The 9,121-nt window shown below is 35.2% G+C and overlaps 1 non-coding gene across 1 annotated transcript; it reads left to right on the top strand.

Annotated features, from left to right (window-relative positions):
- The first annotated feature begins 9,046 nt into the window (after positions 1–9,046).
- Trnaf-gaa (transfer RNA phenylalanine (anticodon GAA)) lies at positions 9,047–9,121 on the top strand. The gene has a single exon. It is a non-coding gene; the product is annotated as a tRNA-Phe (tRNA).

Genomic DNA, 9,121 nt, shown 5'->3' with positions numbered 1-9,121 from the left:
TTTGCTCAAGTTCTTTTTAATCTCTTTTTAAATCTTCTATTTTGGAGTTGAGTTTCTTCAGAACATCTGATATATAATGCCATTCGTGTTCACTAGAGATGCAAGTTGAACAGGCAGGAATGTCACATTCCTCACAATAAAGTTTACATTGTCTGTGGGTGTGATTTGGACATTTTGGGTAGTTAACAGTAGGAGTAAACTTCCGGTGTTCGTACTGCCTAGGTCACATTTCCGGCCGGTAGCCGTAGACCAGTGGTAATCGGTGGTAATCCGTGGTGTTAACAATGCCCAAACATCGGTACACATCGGCTTAGTAGTCCTTAAAGTATCAGTCACATTATCAGCGCTGGGTATACGATGTGCAATCAATGTGTTTTATGATAAATATGGTGTGGTTGCCGGCCGGACTTACAAAGGCCCAGCGATGCATTTCTAATCATAAAACGATGTTCCAGGATAATCGGCCGATGTATATTACATCGCTCACACATTGGTGAACATCGTTCGACTACAGGCCAATGTTTGGTTGAACATCGACCGATGATCGGCCGTTATTTGTTGAACACTATTCAACCCCCCGATGACCTCAGATTCAACGGATATTGGACGATGCTCGGCCATATATCGGCCGATCCTTGAAAGATGTGTTAATGATGGGTTGCTGATGAGGAACGATGTGAGGCATCGTTGGAGACATCGTTTAATCTTAAGTACGAATTATTTCCTACCGATGACCCCACCGATTCGCAAAATGGCCTTAGTCACCGTCCGATCACTAATGATATCGGGCCGGCAACCACGCCATTTTCATCAAAAAACGCATCGTTTTCTCATCGTATACCCCCATCGCTGGATAATGTGACTGATACTTAAGGTACAACAATGTGTCTTTTGGTTGAATCAGAGAGATGCTCCCCTACACAGATCTTACACAGGTTAATCTGAAAAAGTTCACAATGACTCTGAAAGGTCTGTTATGTAGTGAAGATGTTGACTCTGTTGTTCTGGAGGATATCATTGGAGGAAAATTTAAAGCCATCCCGAATCTTTGTTCTCTGTTGATAATGGGGGACAACTTCTTTCCTGTTCTTCATTTATCTCCATCATTAGGGCTTTGTTCATTGATGAATGTCATGTTCTGGAGAAGTGGTGAGAGCATTGTTATTGGATGATTGTTAATTTGCTAAAGTTTTCAAACTATTCTGTGTTTTTTACTGCTTTTTTCTTATGAAACAAAGAATGAAACTTATTTCAACTTATGTTATATGATATAATATAACTTTGGACACTTTATACTTTATAAAATGCAAAGGTTTAGCACATAAGTTGAAATAAACTTCATTCCTTATATATATAATGCCAGTGTACACGATGAGAGTCAGACAATTTCCCATCAAGAATAAGGCTTCAAGTTGAGTATAATTTTAGACTACCGGTAATGTCAAGCGGAGTAATACATTTTTGACGTCACTTATTGTGACGTGGGCAACATGTTATATGAAATGGATTAAATCTTTTACTCAATCATATGACTTTAACTGATTCAACTAAAATTCAATTTTTTTTAATAAATATGCTACAATATATTAGCAATACACATTTATCACTTAGAGGTGAGATTGTCTTTCATCCATCGATTGAACCTAAATTGATGGCTTCCTATGTGCTCATTGTAAGTTAATCACAAATGGCAATGTAGATATTAGTTATATCATTTTAATCACACTTCACAAAAAAATTGTATTTACAATAATACAAAAACTACGTTCCACTGTATCATGATATAAATTAAAATATTTAAAGCATCTTATGTTATTTTCTTTCAGTTTTACTTAAAAAAATTATTTTTTAAATCTTGTAATTTCAGTTAAATGTTTACGACTGAATATAAATGTGCATTTGTTTACAAAATATTAAGTTACAGTAATGTATTGTGGTGAATATATTCAAAACTCTTATTATTAAAGTAAAAATAGTTCATATATATGCAATAAAGTTTGTATTTCCCCACACATCCCTACATAAGTGTATACCACCAATAAATGATGTTCATATCTCTTTCATAATTATTGTTTCATTTATGTTCCTGACAGGCAAGATGACTTCATAACAGATAATGCTCATCTGAAAACCCTGTCTGCCTTCTTTCCTGGTGTCTCTATAGTTGCTTTGAGTTGGACCTTAGACGAAGCCTCTCTGAAGAAACTTCCCCTGCTTCTTGGTCTTCCACAGCCACTCACATTAAGGGCATCACCTGACATACCCAACTTCACATTAAACGTCATTGAAAAGAAGAAATCAGCTGATGTGCTGTCAATTTATGGGAACATTTTCCATCCCCTTTGCAACAAACTGAAAAAGGAGTATTATTCTTTTCCTGTAACCATCCTCTACATTCCAATGTTCAACATGAGTCGGGCAGTGACCTATCTTCGATCACCATTTGTTAATGAAGACATCTCTACTTTCTTCTATTCTGCCATATTTTCTAATCAAGACCCTGATGTTATTAATTGAACACTTGAAGATCTGCAGTCTCCCTCCTCTTGCATCAAACTTGTATTGAGTACATCTGCGGCAGGTATGGGATTTGATCCTCCTTCTGTAGAACGGGTGATTCATGCCTGTCCTCCTCGATCTCTTGTACAATATGTACAGGAGATTGGGAGAGCCGGGAGACGAGGGCAGGCCTCTGAAGCCATCCTGTACTACAGAAGGAGTGATATATCTGCCAACCTGCCAGGTCTGTCGGATGACATTGTTCAGTATTGTCTTAATACTGAACATTGTCTCCGAGAGAAGATGTTATCTTTTTTTGGTTTCCAGAAAGACAGTTCAATTTCTGGTTGTTCTTGCTGTTCCTTCTGTGAGAAATCATGTAAGTGCGTATTTTGTGAAGATCTCTCCTTTGAATTAGAATGATACTTTGATGTTAATACTGATGCTTCCTATGAGAGGTTATCAAAAAGTTGGCGAACTAATTGAATGACTTCCATAAAAGAAATCTCGATATGGGTGGATAATGATATCCTTTTCTTGAATTACCATAGCATTAGCTGAGTCCTTTGTCTTGGGAGAATCGTTTATTGAATGTGCCTCATTTTTTTTTATATCTGATATGTTTAAAGTTTGAGGTAAACGATATTATAAGGATTTAATAAGTATGTTATTGTTAAGATTTTTAACTAGGGATGTCAAAATTGTTAATAATTGATATTCGAATATTCTATAGGAGTATTAGAATATATTCGAATATTCGATAAAATAAATACATTAAGCATTATTGAATATATCTTCACTCTCCTGTCAAGCAGTATAGGATTTATGCCATAATTTTAGAAGAAAAAAAACTCGTGTAGAGTTTGGAAAATGCACTACAGTTATATATACTTTTTTAAATTATTGAGTAGTATACATCCAAAATGTAATGATTGGTTTTTGAAAATTCAAAAGATTCTTTAATATGTTCCAGATTATATTGATCGTCTTACTAAAGTCTACACTGATAACTCCTACAAATTTATACCAAGCAGAACAATTATCTAGTGGTTAAATATTAAAAGCAATTACCTCTTGCTAATTATAATATCCTGATAATGATTTTTTCATGATATTTTAATAAACAAGAAGTACGTGTGTTTACTGTAAAACTTGGTCCTTACAACAATACAGGCTGATTGTTAGTATTGGAAAGTATTATACCACTAATTCAGTGAACAAATAAATAAATTACTCTAATAGATACACTCTTTACACCTTTAAGGTAATCCAAGAGGAGTGGGGTTTTTTTTTTAATTTTGTTCAAACTTAATTCAATTTCTAATAAAACTTGCCAGGTTTTTCTCTCTTTATAATGCTGTATACTTAAAAACGAATATTCGAATCACAAATTTATATTCGAATATCAGCCCATCGAATGAATATTCGAATATTCGTTGACATCCCTATTTTTAACCATTATTCTATAAACTGTAAATTGGCGCCACAATCTTTCTATCAGATTTCTTCTTGAAACATCTATTTTTCAGTTTACTTTCAGTGGGGGACAAAACAAACATTTTTAAATATCTTCTTTCCTTCACTTAAACAATCAATTCAACTAATTACTTAACTTCTGGCAAGTCTTTTTTCCTTCATAAACCTTGTACAAATTAGCATATAATAATGCAAAAAAAAATTCCAAGATGTGCTAACAACCTCACAGCTGTTCGTTGCACAAATACGCCTGAGTCAAGAAAGTGATATATACATTATTATGTTCCCCAAACGAAGTTGGGGAACATATTGTTTTTACTCTGTTTCTTATTATTATTATTATTATTATTATTTTTCTTCTCGGGAAAATTTTGTCCGCGAATGATCTTGTAAAGTACACATCCGATTAAGGGGAAACCTTTTTAGGGTAAGTAGGTATGTTATGTAGATTTGCGGAATCAAGGTCATTTTGCGCGCACGTGCTTGCAAGAGCGCGCACGTGCAAAACTTGAAATGACCAATATATAATGGATATAACCGTAACTTTTCTATTTTTAGACGAAATGTTTTGAAACTCAGAATGTAAGGATATATGAGTAGTATGCACAAGATGACATGGTCAAAATAGCAAGATCGCACGTGCAAGCACGTGAGCTTCGCTCTGATTGGCTGAAACTAAAGTCTCAATATCTTTCTTGTTTTTTGATAAAATCATTTGAAATTTTGAACATAGTCATACATTAGGGAGATCTACAGCCCGTAATAAAAGAAATATCATGAAAGCATGTGCATGCACGTGTGCTTGCAAGAGCTCGCACGTGCAACACGAGAAATGTCCAATATAATTGATACAGACGTAACTATTTAAATTATTGATGATATGCTTTAAAACTCATATTAGAAGTATATATTAGAAGCATAGACAAGATGACATGGTCAAAAAAGCAAGATCTCACGCGCATGCACGTGCGCTTTGCTCTGATTGGCTGAAACTAAAGTCTCAATATCTTTCTTGTTTTTTGACGAAATCCTTTGAAATTTTAAATATAGGCATGTATTAGGATATCCTACAATAAGATATATAGCAATTATTTTGAAAACGCGTGCATGCACGTGCACTGCAATCTGATTGGCTTATGCTTTAAATAGCTATAACTCCGTTGGTTTTCAACCAAACAGGATGGGATTTGGAACATGGATAGATATTATGGACTTCTACAAGAAGACATAGTCACCATGCACATGCATACACGTGCATGTACGTGCGCTGCAACCTGATTGGCTGAAACTTTGAACAGCTATAAATCCCTTGGTTTTCAACCAAACAGGGTGGGATTTAAAACATAGATAGATGTAATGGACTTCTACAAGAAAGTATAGTCGCCATGCTCATGTGAGCACGTGCGTGCACGTGAAATGAGTAAAATCAAAAATACACTTGAATTAGCGTATATTTTAATACGTTTGGATTAAATACTTTGATATTTAGTATATTAAAATCTATAGATTGTAAAGACAAGATTATATGTTCATTACGCACATGCATTCACATGCGCACGCGTGCAATGCTAAAATTTGAATGAAATTGGTACACTTCTGGGTAAACATTGTTAAAGTTTCAAATGCATAGAGTTTGTCTTATTTAATGAAGCTTATAGGGAATATGGCACCAAAAGGGAGTTGGGGAGCGTTTGGGGAACATCTGTAACGGTCCCCGTTACAATTAGCACTAGTTTGATGTCATTTACACGGAACGTCACAAACATGGACCAACACATTTAATTACAAACGCATTTTATAGAACAGTGTATGACTCTATGTCTGTCAGATTGTATTCTGATCTGAAATTTGGTTTTGTAATAGAGATAGTTTGTAAAATTATTAATCACCTCTCGAATTGTCAGTCTTCAAAATTTCACCTGAGTCAGTTGACTTAATCTGTCGTGTATCACACAAAAAATTGAAAATTTTCATTTTTAGATCACCTGAGCCGAAGACTCAATTGAGCTTTTCTGATCAAGATTTGTCCGTTATCTGTCGTTGTCGTCGTCGTTGTTGTTGGAAACTTTTCACATTTTCATCTTCTTCTCAAGAGCCACCGGGCCAATTTCAACCAAACTTGCTATAAAGTATCCTTGGGTTAAGGGGATTCAGGTATTTTTGAATGAAGGGCCACACCCTTTTCCAAAGGGAGATAATTATGAATTAGAGAAAAATTAATGGCGTTTATAAAAAATCTTCTTCTAAAGAACCACTGGGCCAGGAAAGATGAAACAAATGTTGATTCACCCTCAGGTAATGTAGATTAATATTTGTTCAAATCATTACCCCCGGAGGGGTTGGTTGGGACCAAAATGGCCGATCAAAGTTTTACATAGGAATATTGTTTAGGAAAATTCTTTAAAAATATTCTTCTTAAGAACCACTTGGCCAGGAAAGATGAAACTCATGTTAAATTATCCTCAGGTAGCGTAGATTCATGGCCCCCGGGGAGGGTGGGGGCAAAATGACTGACATAACTTTTACATAGGAATATATAGGAAAGCCTTTTAAAATCTTCTCTTTAAGTACTTCAAAACCATGATTAGTAATATTTAAATGTAATCATCATCAGGTAATATAGATTCTAGTTGGTTCAAATCATGATCCCTGGGGAGTTAAAATTCAAGCCCCCCCCCCAAGCCCCCAACCTCAGTAAACTTTTAGTTCTGATCTGATATGTGCTTTTTTTCTAGCTGATATGCTTAGTGTGAACACTGTGGCCCTTGGGCCTCTTGTCATAATTGCTTAGCCAATTTGCCCAGACTTGTGAGAAAGGGATTATTATTTGTTAAATTCATGGTTTCTGTTCCACAATTATCTGAAGTATGTTGGAAGTAATTCCAATAAAAGTATCAGAATTAGGCCATCATCGAAAAAAAATTACCACCTGGAGGGTTTCAGACACAAGGGGGAGGGATGTGAAATTCTTCCTTTTTTTAATGGATGTATAGTTTTGGATCTTTTATGTCAATCATGAGATGAAAAATCATTGATTCTAATCAGAAAAAATGAACAATCACGGCGGTACATAGCCTCTTGCTATACTTGATAATATCTTGTCATTTGAAATCATTGTTTTTCCCCAAGATTCCCCTGGCAATGCTGACACAATAAAAAAAAAATAAGGAAAAGAAATTTTGAAATACAGTGAATGTAAAAATTACAGAAGTACTATGTAAACTACATGAATTAACCTGTTAAATTAATGTATAGCCCAATGATAAATTTGTATCGGTTATACCAGGTGCGTTTCTGCCTTTTTCAATAATTTCAACATACTGTATACAGGGTTACTTTAAATTCACCACGTTTTAAATTCGCACAATCAAGAAGAGGGCGAAAGGGGCAAAAATAAAACGGGGCCGGGCGACAGTTTCCCTGTGTACAGTATTTTACAAATGTAATCTTTATGTTTTATATCTGTTTTAATTTACAATGTCATCGAGGCATCATCAGTTGGTAGGCAGTAGAGATAATAACATTTAAAAATTTGAATGAGAATTCAAGAAATAAATAAAGTATGCAAAAAATTTACATTTGTACTAAAGCAAACAGATTGAAATAGGTACCTCCTTTTCAAATAGCAAAATTCTGTGAAAGTATATTAGCTATTAGTTCATTAGATGATATGTATGTACAAAACAATGATTATCTGATTTTCAGTATTTCCATTGATAAATACGTTGTATAACAGATCACACAATGAAATTTGAAATGCGCATACAAAATGATTTAGTTGTTTCGGTTTTTCCATAGCTAATTACAAGATCACAATTAAAACAAAATTTGAAATGTTACTATTTACAAAACAATTAGTACAAAATGATAAGATGATTTTCAGTCATTACAATAAAAGAAGATTTGCAGGAAGTCTGATTTGTTTCCATTATAATTTTAAACAAGAGGACCAGTGGCCTTATAGGTCACCTGAGCATTAACTTTCCAGTTATTGAATTTGATTCATGTTTTAAGCCAGATGCTATGGCATTCACAATTTTGAAAGAGGCATCATTGATCATCATAACAATACACTTAGCAGTTGCTTAGCTTGGATACTTAATACCCATGGGCGGGGAAGGGGAACAAAAAATGCATTTCAACTAATCAGTAATATTCAGCAATAATTAGTAATGCCCTTAGCACACATGAACCCCTGATCCTTAGGCATAGATCCACACACTGCACAATTTTTGAAAAGGCATACTTGCTTTTCAAAAATATTTGATTAATACCAAGGAGCAGATTTCGCAGCTAGGATAAGGCTGTCCGTGTATTTCATAAGCAAATAATTTAAGTTTTTCTGAGATTTTTGTAAATTGTAGAGATATAACTTTAAGTAAACTTTAACTTTTGATGAAATATAAAAAAAATGAATATAATTGAGATGTAATTTTTCAATTCATATTTGTCGCACTATAGGAACTTCGTCCTCATTATCCCCCCCCCCCCCCGACCTATCTTCTTTGTAACTTAACTTGTATGAATTAAAGTCAAAACATATGATAAAAAAAAACAAAAATGTTTTTGAGCACTGAGAAAATCCAGTTCATTTTGAACATAGCGTATCTTACATGTACATAAGATTACCCCCCCCCCCAACAAAAATTAATGAGAACATAATAGAACTTAACAGAAACGTTGTTTCCTTTATATTTGGAAATACATGCTATTTTGGTCAAATTATGATACATGTATAATGTTTTGAAATCTCATTTTTTTTCAAATCGTGTTATTCATTAATATTTTACTGGGAAGGGGGGTGTAAGGAAGTGTGGCGGTCGGCCGGGTTCGATCGCCGGTGGTCAGATAGCTCAGTTGGTAGAGCACCTGATCGGAGTTTCAGGGTTCGAATCCCGGTCTGGTCCGCTGCATTTTCTCCTCTCACGTTACATTTGGTGCCGTGCCGTGCCATGCCCTGGAATTGACAGGTGAAAGACCTGCCAGGGATGAGCCTGGGTTGGGATCTTTGGAGGGCCAAAGACCTTGAAGGAGGGAGGAATGTGGCGGTCGGCCGGGTTCGATCGCCGGTGGCCAGATAGCTTAGTTGGTTTTGAGCACCTGACCGAAGTTTCAGGGGGTCCGGGTTCGAATCCCGGTCTGGTCC

Source organism: Saccostrea cucullata, unplaced genomic scaffold, assembly GCF_032062105.1.
Source record: "Saccostrea cucullata isolate Sc308-1 unplaced genomic scaffold, CSIRO_AGI_Scuc_v1 ctg10123, whole genome shotgun sequence".
NCBI classification, from domain to species: domain Eukaryota; kingdom Metazoa; phylum Mollusca; class Bivalvia; order Ostreida; family Ostreidae; genus Saccostrea; species Saccostrea cuccullata.
The sequence above is the reverse complement of the archived record's forward strand: the minus strand, read 5'-3'. Positions and strand labels throughout refer to the sequence as shown.